The 15,708-nt window shown below is 42.2% G+C and overlaps 1 protein-coding gene across 2 annotated transcripts in view; it reads left to right on the plus strand.

Annotated features, from left to right (window-relative positions):
- The window catches only part of NTM (neurotrimin), a 597,738-nt gene that overhangs the window by 213,759 nt on the left and 368,271 nt on the right, over window positions 1-15,708 (plus strand). The window lies entirely within an intron of this gene.

A 15,708-nucleotide genomic window follows, 5' to 3' on the forward strand; every position in this document is an offset into this window, starting at 1 on the left:
TCCATTTTCAACCCGTTGCCAGTCTAGCTTTTTTCTGAATGAACGGACATTTGCCAAATCAGAAGTTCATGGTTAAAATAAAATCAAGAACATCATCTGAATATACCTCTTTGTTGTGTGCCATATTCCTGTATTACTGTATTGCCATGCTTTCTGCAGGCTGATTACAGAATACCGGCCCTTTAATTCCAGTTTGTGAGAAATGTTATAATGCTGGAAGTATTCTCACTATTGTAATTATTTGATGCCATTATGTGAACTGGAAAGAGTGATTGAATAAGATAAATAGTGTAGTGTAGTAAGGAACCAAAATGATAATACGCCCACTAGCATTGTTAGTGAAATTATGTATCTTTGGTTGGTTGTATATTATGTGGTAGTCAATGAATTGATTCACTCGAATGTGCGTATCTGTGACAAGCCAAGCAAGGTGGACGCTGAACACCATTTTATTGTTTTTGTACTTTTATGGTGTGTATTATGTAATGCTGATGTAACCAAGGCAAAGCTGGGATATGTCTATATACATATATCAGCTAAGCGTTGTCCCAATGCTAACTGTGCATGTACTGGAAGGTCCAGTGTAACTTCACTGCTATTGCACTTGCGTAGAATAAGTGAAACTGTTTAATACTCATAGCTGTATCAATAAGTAGTTCTTAATTATGTTTATACCTTATATGTTAGTGATATCCAGCACTCTTAGTTTCCTCTCTATAAAAGCTGCCTCGTCCTGGGCCGTCGGTAATGGTGCCGGTCATTTGTCTATCCAGCTTGAGAGAGAGAGAGAGAGTAGGGCCCAGGATAATTGCTGATTAAACATATTACTAAGAAAACTATCAAAGCCAAGTATATGATTATTATATTTTTACTTGTTTGCAATAAAAGATTGATATTTGAACTTTGTGGTCACAATTCTTTAATTCCTTGCAACCTGAAAGAACCTGAATAGTTTTGCCGGAAACAGTATCTTCTTTGCCTTTAAATATTGCTGCTCTTCAGTTTCTGTTTGGTATTTTGTACACGATTTGTGTGAGCACCCCAGATCTACAGAATGTCATGTACGATGACCCCCAAATTTGTTGGTGGGTGTATTTTTACATTTGCTCAGCTTGTAGGGTCCCTCAAGCATCCTTTTCCTCTTTAAACAAATGACTATTGCTTGTGCAAGGCTAGAATGTGAGCTCAGTCTTTAGTGCTCTTATGTTGGGACAATCAGGAAATTCTTTTTATGGAACATATGCATGGTTTTAAAATGATCTCTCTGTTTCAAAGAGCTTTTTAATTTGAAATAGTTATCAGCAAGGTCAAAGGCATTACTTAGTACAGACAAAGACTCTTTTATATACAAGTCTAAATCTCTGTCTCTAGGCAAGAGGGTTTTCTTTGTAAGTGCCATGTGTTACAGCAAGTGCTACCTCTTGCCCTTTTATTGTCTGGTTAACAACATAAATATATATAAAATAATTATAGGTATTCGTTATTCTTTGTTGAGGTGAGAAACTTGTTCCTCCTGAATCTTAGATACACTATGTACGATAATGGAAGAGACTCGATTTAGAATATGGAACTTTTTGTGTCCTTTTAGATTTGACAAAACATTTATCCCAACCTTCCTGGAAGCCATACCCTGATTTAAAGACCCATCATAATCCTGTCCATAGTTTAGCACTTTCCTTACAATTCAGTATGGAAGCTGGGTTTGTGTAGTGTACAGTGTTTGTCCCAGTCAGCCAGGCTTCAGTATGGAAACTTGGTCTATGTACAGTGACTGTCCCAGTCAGCAGGGCTTCAGTACGGAAACTTGGTCTATGTACGGTGACTGTCCCAGTCAGCAGGGCTTCAGTACGGAAACTTGGTCTATGTACGGTGACTGTCCCAGTCAGCAGGGCTTCAGTAGGGAAACTGGGTCAATGTACAGTGACTGTCCCAGTCAGCAGGGCTTCAGTAGGGAAACTGGGTCTATGAACAGTGACTGTACCAGTCAGCAGGGCTTCAGTAGGGAAACTGGGTCAATGTACATTGACTGTACCAGTCAGCAGGGCTTCAGTACGGAAGCTGGGTCAATGTACATTGACTGTACCAGTCAGCAGGGCTTCAGTACGGAAGCTGGGTCAATGTACATTGACTGTACCAGTCAGCAGGTCTTCAGTACGGAAGCTGGGTCAATGTACGGTGACTGTCCAAGTCAGCAGGTCTTCAGTACGGAAGCTGGGTCAATGTACATTGACTGTACCAGTCAGCAGGTCTTCAGTACGGAAACTGGGTCAATGTACGGTGACTGTACCAGTCAGCAGGTCTTCAGTACGGAAGCTGGGTCAATGTACGGTGACTGTCCAAGTCAGCAGGTCTTCAGTACGGAAGCTGGGTCAATGTACATTGACTGTACCAGTCAGCAGGTCTTCAGTACGGAAACTGGGTCAATGTACGGTGACTGTCCAAGTCAGCAGGTCTTCAGTACGGAAGCTGGGTCAATGTACGTTGACTGTACCAGTCAGCAGGTCTTCAGTACGGAAGCTGGGTCAATGTACGGTGACTGTCCAAGTCAGCAGGTCTTTAGTACGGAAGCTGGGTCAATGTACATTGACTGTACCAGTCAGCAGGGCTTCAGTACGGAAGCTGGGTCAATGTACATTGACTGTACCAGTCAGCAGGTCTTCAGTACGGAAGCTGGGTCAATGTACGTTGACTGTACCAGTCAGCAGGGCTTCAGTACGGAAGCTGGGTCAATGTACATTGACTGTCCCAGTCAGCAGGTCTTCAGTACGGAAGCTGGGTCAATGTACAGTGACTGTACCAGTCAGCAGGTCTTCAGTACGGAAGCTGGGTCAATGTACAGTGACTGTACCAGTCAGCAGGTCTTCAGTACGGAAGCTGGGTCAATGTACATTGACTGTACCAGTCAGCAGGGCTTCCGAGCTTGGGTCTTCGTGGTGACTGAGATATAGTTATTATTTTTCTGCTTTTGTTGGAATTTTGGAAAGTTGCGTTGTTGCCTTATTGGTAAAGGAAAGGTGGAGTCTCTGCTCTATTCTCAGATAATTCTCTGATCGGTTTCGTGTTTTGTTATAATTGTGACTTAAAGTCGTGGTAATGGCCAGCAATCAGGATAAGCAATGTTTGATATATGGCCTATGTTCTTTCTAGTCTTCTCATTTTAAATTAAAATTCTTTCTACAGTGCTAGATTTATGATGCTGCAATAAAGCGTCAGTCATATCCCCTGTCATCGGCGAACTCCAGAGATCCGGGAATTGCATCTGCTGTACTGCTGGAGTATAATAAGCAGCATTTTCCCATCATCTTGTTGAAGGGACTGGTATTCTTGTGACAGTCCTGCAGGCCTTAATCAGCACACTGTTATATATTTATTGAAATAAGAGCGAATATAGTGCTAATTACATAGGAGAATAGGTCACTCACTTCATCCAACTCTATTATCCACCACCACACGCTGCGGTTCTGGGGCCGTAGGAAGTTTCCTAGGACTAATAAACAGGCTGTACTTCCACAAGCAATGGCATATAGGGGTCAAAGCAGGCACCCCTGTAGCACCTGCTACCTGAAATAAATCACTTGTAACAATACTACTTGGAGCAGATGCCAGCATTGATATGATGCATAATTGTGCATTCAGAATGTGACCCACCATGTGCAAGGCATGCAGCAAGAACATTTCTTGTTAATACGGAACTGCTGAGTTATGCAGGATGCACTGCTCTTCTATATTACAGTGTGCTTCGTTCCAGTATCTAACCTAATGTGCTGTTAGGCTGTATAATTCGCATCTTCCTGATAAAGTTCTCATCATATTTTGTTGTACAAGTTCTGTAATCACACAATAAGCTTTCACTGTATGATGAAACCCCAATAAGTGAGCATGTGTTGGTACTTTCGGGGTCTCTGCACCTTCAGTGATCAGCTGTCTTACACCCCCCTGTACTATCCCCTCTACTCTGACCCTGGGCTTTGCTGTATGTATGAAATCAAAGTTGCAATTACCAGTGAAGCATCTTCTAAATGCTAATTTTTTGTGTTAATGTTATTGTTTCTTACATATTAAACCAATGTGAAATTATGCATCATAAGTAAATTATGCCCCTCCTCCCAAGTTTTACATGTTACAAAACTCGCAGATACAATATTGCTACATACAAGTAACAGGTTAATGGAAAGAAATGTCGCCTTTTTCACTCTTCTTTGCCCTCTCAGTCCAGACCCCGTCTTCCTGCTGTGAGATGAGCCACGATTAAGACTGACCTATAATTGTCACATTTCAGTGAAATACAAGGCTGTATCCCATTAGTTTACCACAATGTTCTCCCTCTTGTCAGAACATCAAGTGCTGGGAACCTTTATCCTGGAAATGTGTTAACGTCACCCTCCAAAACAAGAGAGAAAATGAAAGATTTAGCCGGATTTAGGAGGCGCGATTAAACCTCTTAAGAATCGCATCAAAGGAAGCTCCAATAAATAGCTTCTTTGTTAAGGGAAGAGACACGGATGATCAGTTGGTCACTTTAGCTGCTGCTTCGTGTAGATGGAGGAGAGAATGGGTACGATTTATTAATCAGCTGTCACTCTTGGCCCGGTTGTGAAGGGTTCATTGCGGAATCTGACTTGTTTTCAGTCATAGTTTAGGATGAGTGTGTGCAGAGAGATGTTGTTGTGCTCAGGATTTGTGAATGAAGTAGGATTGTGTTATTCTTTGGCAAAATTAGAATATAAACACAGTGGGCCTGATTCATTAGGGAAAGTAAGGCAGAAAAATTATTATGTTTTCTCAGAGACAAAACCATGTTACAATGAAAGGGGTGCAAATTAGTTTTTTATTTTGCACATAAGTTAAATACTGTCTAATTTTTCATGTAGCTCACACATACTTGATAGTTTATTTGTACACTGAAATGTAAAGTTGATCTAGGATATGCCCTACCCCAACTATAAATCTTCCATTGCATTTTAAATTTACCTCCCCCTCTAATACAACATTTACCTCCCCCTCCAATGTAACATGGTTTTGCCAAGTTACTCATTTTTTTTGCTTTATTTTCCTTAATGAATCAAGCCCAAGAAGTCTAATTTTATAACATGGTGCATTTAGCACAAATGTACTCCATACTTACCAACTTTCTGTAAACTTGCTCCAAGAGCCTGCCTGGGGAGGTGGGCGTGATGGGGACGGGGCTCCAAAATTTTGCGTCATTTTGCCCCCGCCCTTCCTGGTGAATCGCGGCGTTTTGGACCTAATTCTGCCCACTTCACTAGGAAGTGGGCAGAATTCTATCAGATGCGGGAGATTGCCACACTCTCCCAGAAGTCAGTGAGACTCTCGCAAAATGCGGGAGTCTCCCGGACATTCCGGGAGAGTTAGCAAGCATGATGTACTCTAACCACAGCATGTAGAAACTAGCAGGTTGTTCTAGTCCAGGAAATGTTCTGACTGGTTTTAGGGCTGATGGCAAGTATCATAAACTTGTAGAACAGGTAACTGAGGTCTTAACCTATTGCAGCCGCCTTTCCCGTAGAGCTTTATTGTCATGACATTCTGTGAGGACCGTACTCCTCAGATGATCTGGTACAAACAACCGGCCCACAGGAGTTGCTGGAGGTGCCAAATGCTGAAGGTCCTGAAGAATCATGCCTAGATCCTGGGTCAGGCCTAAAACAATATTGGATGCAGGGATAATAGAGGAAGGTTCCGGGAGAGGAAGATGCGAGGCAATGAAGCTGCGAGACAAGACATCTGCTTTGGTGTTTTTGGACCCTGGTCAGAATGTAATAATGAATTTAAAATGGGAGAATTAGAAGACCCACCGGGCTTGCCTGTCCAAAGTCCAAAACGGCCAAGATCAAAGGGTACAGTAGGCAGCGGTAGTGAGGTCCAGGCAGAGGTCAGGGCTGGCGGCAAACAACATATCCAGGTAACAGGCAGAGGTCAGGGTCCCGAGCAATCCAGCAGAGTCCAGTAAGTAAGCCAAGGGTAATCAAGGTAACACAGCAGAATCAATCCAAATAGCAAGAGCAGAGAAAGGAGCAGGTAAGTACACTGAAACAGGAACTATAACCGGCAGGGAGGCTAAGCCCTCCCTGCCTAATATACTAGGATGAGTAACTAGCATCCTGACTTGCGCGCCCGGCTGGCCAGCTAGCCGGGTCACAGCGGTGATGAGAGTAGCGTCCCGACCGTCGTCATAGCGACAGCCGGGTCGGAAACCGGAAGTGAACCCATGACGATTAGCCTAACTCGTCTGTGGAGCCAGAACGAGTTGCGGCAGTGCCTGAGCCACCGCAGCTCGTAACAATTGGCTGTAGGTTTGGTGTAATCTTGTTCTACTCTGATTGGTTAGAGATTAGTTCAGGTCTTGCAGAAGCTCTGTCGCCACCCAAAGTGGTACTTCTGCTTTTGATAAGGCAGTGCCCCACCCCCTTGGAAGTGCCCTCCCTCGTTCAGAAGCATCACCCCACCCCTGCTGCTTCTTACCTTAGTGCACACCTTGGCAGTGGGCATAGTTCTTCTACTCGTCTGGGCTGTGACATCATAGCCAAGTGCCACACCTAGCATAGCACTGACATTGTGGTGCAGCAGCTTCATATGTAAGAAGGTGCCAGCTGCTTCTCCTTCAGGTTAGTGACTGGCCCTCCTTGTGTGTATGGGGGTGGGTAGGGTGTGTAGCTGCAGGGTTAAAAAAACACTGAACGAGTATCATTATGTTACCATTGGCGTCCTAGGCAACACCATTGGTTTGGTTAATGATAACACTGACACTGGTAGTCCTGGGAATATTCTAATGCTCTGATTGGTTTCCGGTTTGTCTAGTCCTGGGAATTTTGCAGTGATCTGATTGGTTTCAGGTTTGTCTGGTCCTTGGAGAATGTTGCAATGATATGATTGGCTACAGGTTAGTCTGGTCTTGGGAATGTAGCAGTGATATGATTGGCTATAGATTTTTCTGGTCTTGTAAATGTTGCAATGAACTGATTGGTTTCAGGTAGTCTGGTCCTAGGAATGTTGCAGTGATCTGATTGGCTGCATGTTTGTCTGGTCCTGGGAATGTTACAATGAACTGATTGGCATTTTTAGAAATTGGCTAGCGTTTGGCTCTAGCTGTTCCTTGCTACTTGCTTACACACATACATCATGGTAAAATTAGTACAATATCTTCTCTCACCCCAGTGAAATGCAAATAAAAATGTTTCCTTCTTTTTTTAGAACAAAAGCTTCCCTTGTTTAAATACTATTGTTATTTTGCATAGTATGGGGAGGGAGTCAGTGGGAAATAATGATTTATCTCATTTTCCATTCATTACTGCTGGAATTCTATGCACTGATTAAAGGACCAGCCTGGGAGAACTTTAACGGTCAGTGTGCCATCATAATTGCCTCTGTGTCACACCATGACTTGGGGGGGAGATAGAACATTGAGTACGTCTTTTCATATTTAAGCTGTTGATGAAGAAGATTTTCCAGGTCTTTGTTTCCGAACATGTCATGTGTTTGAGTATTCGCACAATGTGGGCGTCTTGTGTCTTTCTTGTAACAATACGAAATATCATAGTTGGTTTCCATGTTCAATTAATTGCTGTGGTTTCCATTCATTTTGTAACTATTTGTCAGAGTGAGGGGCTGGGAATGGAGTGTAAATCTTGTCTGGGTATCAGGCCTGGGAGAAGGCTGCTCATAGGAGACTGAAACTGACACATTGACATCTGATTGATGTCAAACAGGTCATGATGGATAGAGTGAAGCTTCATGGCTGAACTGCCTTTGAGAAGCTTGGCACCGGGATGTTTTCCATCTGCATGAACCACCTGGTCTTTGTACTTTTGGGGGGGAAGGGGGGCAATTTTGGGGTCTTAATCTCCTTCGGGACACTTCACAAACTATCTCTTGGTGAGTTATATGTGTGGTCACGTGTTAGATAGAAAACTTGTACGATGCAGAAAATATTTGCAGCTTTATGGATTCACACCAAGCTGTGCCCACCAGAAAAAGGTCAAGTAATAGGATGTGCACAGTTCTGAGTATCTGGTAAAACAAATCATCACACAATGCTGTCTATTGTCATGACTTTTTTTTTTTGAATGAAACGGATAAACCTTTGTGATGGAATGTGTTGGTGTACATGTCCCTACTTCTCTGCATTCTGTATGCCTTTCTGACACCATAGGACTTATTTTATGATGAAACTCAGAATTTGCAAAAATTTTTGGGTGACAGGTTTAAATGCCTCTTGCAGGTCTGTATACCCCAGCGGCACCCTGTAAAGTCAGATATACGCAATTTCCAGCCTTTCAGCTGCTGTAGTTTTTATCAGTTTGAAAAAGCTAATTTTTCCATATCTGATATATGTTACACACTTAGCTCATATTGTCCATAAATTGCCTACTCAGGCCGCCCATTTCTTTCAGTGAATATAGAGAAAGCCCCTAACTCCATGCCCATGTTATCGCTCACCAAGGTCAAATACTTGCAGCGCTGCCTTTGAATGGGAAAGATCTAGTCCCCAGGATGCCGACTACCATTTAATTCATCACTTCTGGTTAAGTAAATGGCATTTTCTTTAGCTGCAGCTCCTGGTTATGCTATATGTAGCATTATATAAGGAATTAATTGCTACATGGTGATCATTTGGTGCTACCTAGATATTCTAAACTTCCCTGATCATATACAATACTCTTCAGGTGGCAAGATGGATCCTGATATGCAGCACTGGACACATATCTCTATTCTCCAGTCACCAGTATTGGCCTGTGCTAATGTCCCTAAAACTATCCCTGCTTTTATCTGCTGTCCAGCTGCACTGTTCAATGACTCTTATACTTTATATTTACTGTCATTATCTATTATTCTCTAGTAGTTATTTATTGAATGAAGAGGAATGTTTAAAATACTAAAAGTACAATGTAATTCAAATTGGTAGTTATAGAATTGGGTTTATATTATATAATTTGTAGCACCTGATATAATCATCCAGATAAGATGTACATGAGAACAGTATACATATTAGTCACATGACATACAGAAAATATTCAGTATTATACCTGACAGGTAGACATATATAGGACAGATATCCCTGCCCATGAGAGCTTACATTATAGAGAGACCAGAGGTGGAAATAGCGGGTTGTGGGCCCCGGTGCAGAGAAGCGGGGAGGAGGGATAGAGGGAACCGTGGCCCACAGCTCGCTAGTTTCCAACCCTCTGCTTCTGCCATGCAGCAGGTCCCATTATCTCCATGGGCCCCGGTGCACTGCACCAATGGTAGTTGGTGAGAGAGACTGGAAGTACAAGTGACACAGTATAGTTTGGGGTATAAACCAGGTGATGGAAAGATAGGGAAAGCATTCAGGGAAGGAGAGGTAGGAAGCAGCTGAGCCCTGAGACACAAGGCTTGAGACCTATGATAGTGTGGTAGCAGGTGGTTCAGGATTGCTAGTGGCACGAACAATTGGCCACAAATGGGTACCGTATGGGACTTTCCGAGAAGAATTTCCTCATCAGCTAATTTTCAATGGAAATTTTGATCAAATGTTGGCAAACCAGGTGAATTTCCTAATTAACCACAGTTGCAACCAAATTCCAATATCTGAAACATTCAGCATAGCTATACTGGCATGGCTTAAGTCAGCATTTTCCAATTGTCTCTCAAATCCATGGAAAGTACTATAGATCCTGCTAAGAGACATGACTGCATAGTACAATTTCTCCTGTTCTGTATACTGGGATATGTGATAAATGCATAGTACCACTTCTCCTGTTCTGCATACTGGGATATGTGATATCCCACTGCATAGTACCACTTCTCCTGTTCTGTATATTGGGATATGTGATAACCCACAGCATAATACCACTTCTCCTGTACTGTGTATTGGGATATGTGATAACTGCACGGTACCATTTCTGTTCTGTATTACAGGATAGGTGATCATTCCTCTGAAAGCCACACCCAGAAAAATGGCGGTAACAGGACGTTTATAGAGGCACCTGTGCACGTGCTATTGTCTTCCTCCATGCATAGAGCTGGCATACGTGTCTTCAATGTGGGTGTCTGCTTGGCAGAGCCGCGTGTGTGTTTGTGTGAGTGGGACGAGTATTGAATGGATAATGTCTGTTTTATTGTGGATAACTTGAGAGTTTGGCAAAAGTGAATCTTTCAATGTTTGTAGGTAAATAGACATTGGTATCTATTTGAATGTGCCCATGAAATGAAGAGAGCAATATAATAGAAGAAGATGGCCAGTTGTCTTTACACTAAAACAATCAGAGAACATTATGGGGCATGTTCAATTAGCTTTCCGGTTCGCGGGATCGCGCCGGAACGGGCCGCGAAGTCAATCCGCGGTACCGCAATAACGTGGATTTTCGTTCGCAGCCCATAGTGTTGCGTACGAAAATCCGCGTTATTGCGGTACCGTATTACCGGCAATACTGCGCAGGACCGCGAACCGGAAAGCTAATTGAATATGCCCCTATATGTGTGATGAGTCTTCTAAAATTCATACTAACACATGGACTCATTTCCATATAATTGCAATGCAGATTAACAAGCCTTACCTGTGAGATCCATCAAGCTCGGTACCTCTATCAGCCCCCTCTACGGGTTTATTTCCATAAATGTGGCCATAGTGCTGGTTATTGCAGAGAGCGAAGAGCTTCTAACGCCAGGATTTGCCAAGAAAATATTGTTTAGTGATAGTAGCTGGCAGCGCCGAGGCCCCATACTCTATATATCATTATACCCTATATGACCCCATACTCCATATACCCTCGTACTCTCCCATACTCCATATACCGCAATACCCCATATATCATATATTCCCCATACTCTATATATCATACTCCATATACCCCAAGACCTCATATATTACGCACTCCCCCATACTCCATATACCCCCTGTACTCTCCCATACTCCATATACCCTCGTACTCTCCCATACTCCATATACCCCCGTACTCTCCCATACTCCATATACCCTCGTACTCTCCCATACTCCATATACCGCAATACCCCATATATCATATATTCCCCATACTCTATATATCATACTCCGTATACCCCAATACCCCATATATTATGCACTCCCCTATACACCCTCATACTCTGTATACCCAGTCACCCCCAAACATCACAGTACATCACTTTAGGTAGTCGTTTTTGAGGTGTGGGCGGTAGATTTGTCTCACACACATAAAAAGTTCAACCTCATCAGATCAGACTGGGTCACTCATTCTGAGATGGACCTAGAGAATAAATTACAAACTTACCCACTGGTCCTGTTGCAGTATCCAGAGCTCTGCTACAGGTTTCCTCCATATCTGACCACCATTGACAGCAGCTAAGGAGCCCAATAATACCATGTAACCTGTGAATGGGGTTCTGGGAGTTGTAGTTGTGCTTTTGATAGAGCATTAAGCACAATGACTTGTGTAGGACTACAACTCCAGGGTGTGACAAGCCTGGACTGGTGGCTACCAAATCTTATGAGATCTGATCATGTAAAGATTGTATTTTGCCTCTCATTTACATCCGAGGAATGCAGGCAATTCTGAATCAATCTCAGGTCTAATTGTAATCTATATTTTAGTGGAATTTAAGCATATTTCAGTCTTGTTGTCCTTTAATCTAATCGTCACCCTCTGTGTGGTGGGTATTCCTTATTTACTGCACGGGTGAGAAAGTCACATATGCAGTGAACTGAATTGGTCTCTTGGAGGTATATTTACTAAACTGCGGGCTTTAAAAGTGGAGATGTTGCCAATAGCAACCAATCAAATTCTGTCATCATTTATTTAGTACATTCTACAAAATGACAGCTGGAATGTGATTGGTTGCTATAGGCAACATCTCCACTATTTCAAACCTGCAGTTTAGTAAGATATACCTGTATAAAATATATAAATTTATATAATAAATATAATATTATAATATATATAAATTTATATAATATATCTATCTATCTATATATATATATATATATATATATATATATATATATATATATATATATAAAATATACCTGTATCTGTTCTTTACTTTGCATAGGGAAATAATATGGGTTTGAAAAGTACTTTTTTTTTCTTTCTTGGTGCAGTGTGAAAAATATAAAAAATGAATGGGGTGTAGCTGATAATGTCTTGATTTTTCCGTACATTGTCATGTGAGAAGGTGAGAAATTTTTACCTTCTCCCCTTTAAAATGTTACATATTTTACTCTCCCTCAAGAAAAGTGGGAAATTAAATATCCCCCAAATATCTCTGGAGCAGACATGTAAAAAAAAACCCAAAAAGGTAATATAAAGTGTAAATAACAATGATCTCCGACTCTGTCACATGTATTGTGGAAATGTTGCTTCTCCTCTGCAAACATTGAAAGCACTGCCTCGTTTGTGTAAGACATTTGCAGGCTTATCCATGTAAATGCTTTGTGTGTTACTCGTGTTTGTGGCTTTTGTATATACTGTTTCTATATCTAGTTCTGTTTATCAGACACAGGTTACATGGAATAAATTTCTCTACAGAACTGTATACATGCCGGGCAGTTTAGCTGAGAGTCCTTATGGAAATCATAGAGTAAAAGGATTTCCAGGAGGCAGCATTGTATTATACGAAACAACATTGTTATAAGTAACAATGCAAAACTCCCCAAATTCCAGCAGTAATGCATCAGGAGTGTGCCTATATCTCATATTGCTGCTGCTTCTACTTCCTACCCGAGCTTCTTATCTAATGCTAGAGGCTTCAGTATGCAAATGAGAAGGAGGGGACAGATTCAGCAACATTCTAGCAGTGTAAAATACAAAATGACAATATGTAATAAAGTCCCTCTGGGAGGCGAAGGAAAGGGCTATGACAGGGATTCCAGCTAGTATAAACACGAAGAAATCTAGATGCATTCATATTAGATTGTAGATTGTTATTACAGATTGTAAGCTAGCGAGCAGCGCCTTCTCACCTCTTTGTCTGTGTTACCCAGTATCGTCTATTACTATGTTTGTAAAGTGCCACGGGATTTGCTGGCGCTATATAAATAAATGATTATGATGATATTAGATGCTAAGAATAACCCGGTGTGAGTAGGGTTGCTGCTCTGCATTACAACTTATAAAGAGAAATAAGAGTTCAGCCCTGGCGTAATAACCTAGATTTACTTAAATGTTTCAAGCAAATAAAACAGATATTAAATGTTATGTTTAAAATTATTTTTCTTAGGATGTAAAGGCTTTAAATCCATGACTCATGTGGCCATTCTCCCTTAATAATTATATATTATAGTCTACAGTAATTTATTTAATAAGCTAAGTGTGATATCTGTGTTCTCTCAGTTACCAGCAGATATACCATGCTTAGTAGGTGGCCTCACCTAGGTGTTATCGGGGAGCCAGGACTTCTAAGGGTGGGGAGAGGTATATCTTGATGTAGTTGATGAATACTTACATTATATGGGATCTATGCAATCTTCTCATGGGCGGTATTCCACCCTTTTCTCATTTGTGAAATACTAACTGACCTTATTAATATGTTATTAACACTGATCTATACATAAAACACAGGTAATATGCACAACATTAAAACCACTGACAAGTAAAGTGAATAACATTGATTATCTTGTTGCAATGGCACCTATCAAAAGGTGGGATATATTAGGGAGCAAGTGAACAGTCAGTTCTTGAAGTTGATTTGTCGCAAGCAGGAAAAATGGGCAAGTGTAAGGATCTAAGCAACTTTGACAGGGGCCAAATTGAGATGGTTAGATGACTGGGTCAGATCATCTCCAAAATGGCCGGTCTTGTGGGGTGTGCCCAGAATGCAGTGGTTAGTACCTACCAAAAGTGGTCCAAGGAAGGACAACTGGGGAACTGGTGACAGGGTCGTAGGTGCCCAAGGCTCATTGATGGTGTGGGGATGGAAGGCCGTCTGGTCCAATCCTACAGAAGAGCTACTGCAGAAAAAGTTAATGCTGGCTGTGATAGGTGTCAGACACACAGTGCATCACAGCTTGCTGCAGACGATGCTGCGTAGCCACAGACCGGTCAGAGTGCCCATGCTGACCCCTGTCCACCGGCGAACTGCCTACAATAGGCACATGAGCACCAGAACTGGACCATGGAGCAGTGGTAGAAGATGGCCAGGTCTGATGAATCCTGCTTTCTTTTACATCATGTGGACGGCCAGGTGTGTTTGCGTCGTTTACCTGGGGAGAAATGCACCAGGATGCACTATTGGTAGGAGTCAAGCCGGCGGATGCAGTGTGATGCTCTGGGCAATGTTCAGCTGGAAAACCTTGGGTCCTGGCATTCATGTGGATGTTACTCTGACACGTACCACCTACTTAAACATTGTTGCAGACCAAGTGCACTCCTTCATGACAGAGGTATTCCCTCATGGCAGTGGCCTCTTTCAGCAGGATAATGCGCCCTGCCACACTGCACAAAGTGTTCCGGAATGGTTGAGGAACATGACAAGGAGTTAAAGAACTTGGCCTCCAAATTCTCCAGATCTCAGTCCGATCTAGCATCTGTGGGATGTGCTGGAAAAATAAAGTCTGAGCAATGGAGGCCTCACCTCGCACCTTACAGGACTTACAGAATCTGCTGCTATCGTCTTGGTGCCAGATACCACAGGACACCTTCAGAGGTCTTGTGGAGTATATGTCTCTACAGGTCAGAGCTGTTTTAGCAGCACAAGGGGCCCTACACAATATTAGGCAGGTGGTTTAATATTGTAACTTGTGTATGTACAGAAATGCTAAATGCAAGTAGGACATGTGTCAGATTCGCCCGCATGTGTCACCCGTTTGTGTGCCCCTTCCCATTTTGATTGTAGGACCTCTTGCCTCCTGTTCCTCCTCGTTTCACCAGCAACATTTTGCACCTCCTCGTATGCTCTCTGCCCCTTGACTCCACTCCTCCAGTGTCTTCACACCTCTGTCAGTGTCTGTAATCCTGTTAGTCATGCCCCCACGCTCATGGGTACAGATTTTAGCTCGCACCCCATTCACCATTTAGGCATTAGCTGTGTTCAGAGTTGTGTTGTTATTTGCTTACTGTAGTGTCCTGTAATGTCTTGTAGTTTTGTTGTTTGCCCTCTGTACGGCAGGGCTGACCATTTGTAGCTCCCTATAAATAAAGGATAATGAATAATAATAACAGATGTACAGTACACATGAATTCTAGCTCATAGCTACTAACTGGACTATTCTTACATTTCTTGGTTCAGTTGATTGTGGACATCTATGAATCAGCTGAAACTACTTGTCACCAGGTACAGCGGTGACCTGTCCCAATTCGTGCAGCCTATAGTACAATAACTGCTTCAATGTAAAGGAAGCATTACTAGCTGCCGCATGATATTCATCCAAGAAACTGTAATCCTGTATGGTTTATTTGGGCATTCTCACTGTAGTAATCAGACATTTGTACCCCTGATCTCTGAACTCTTCACAGTTATTTTTTTAACTTCTGTAAAAGTCTCTGGGATATGCAGCTGTAGCTGTGAGAGGGCAGATAATATGATCACCTCCTTGGTACATATATTTGGATTGGCTCCAAGAACCAAGAGAAATTCTTGCCTAGAAAATAAACATTGTTTTAATTGTTGCGGCTTTTTACATTCTGCCTTTTCCATCTCCAATAGAGGAATGATTGTGCGTATAGAGGGGGTAGAAAACAACCATTTACAGAAGCTGAATTAAATTCATCTTTCAGT

The sequence above is a fragment of the Mixophyes fleayi genome, chromosome 11 (assembly GCF_038048845.1).
Source record: "Mixophyes fleayi isolate aMixFle1 chromosome 11, aMixFle1.hap1, whole genome shotgun sequence".
NCBI lineage: Eukaryota > Metazoa > Chordata > Amphibia > Anura > Limnodynastidae > Mixophyes > Mixophyes fleayi.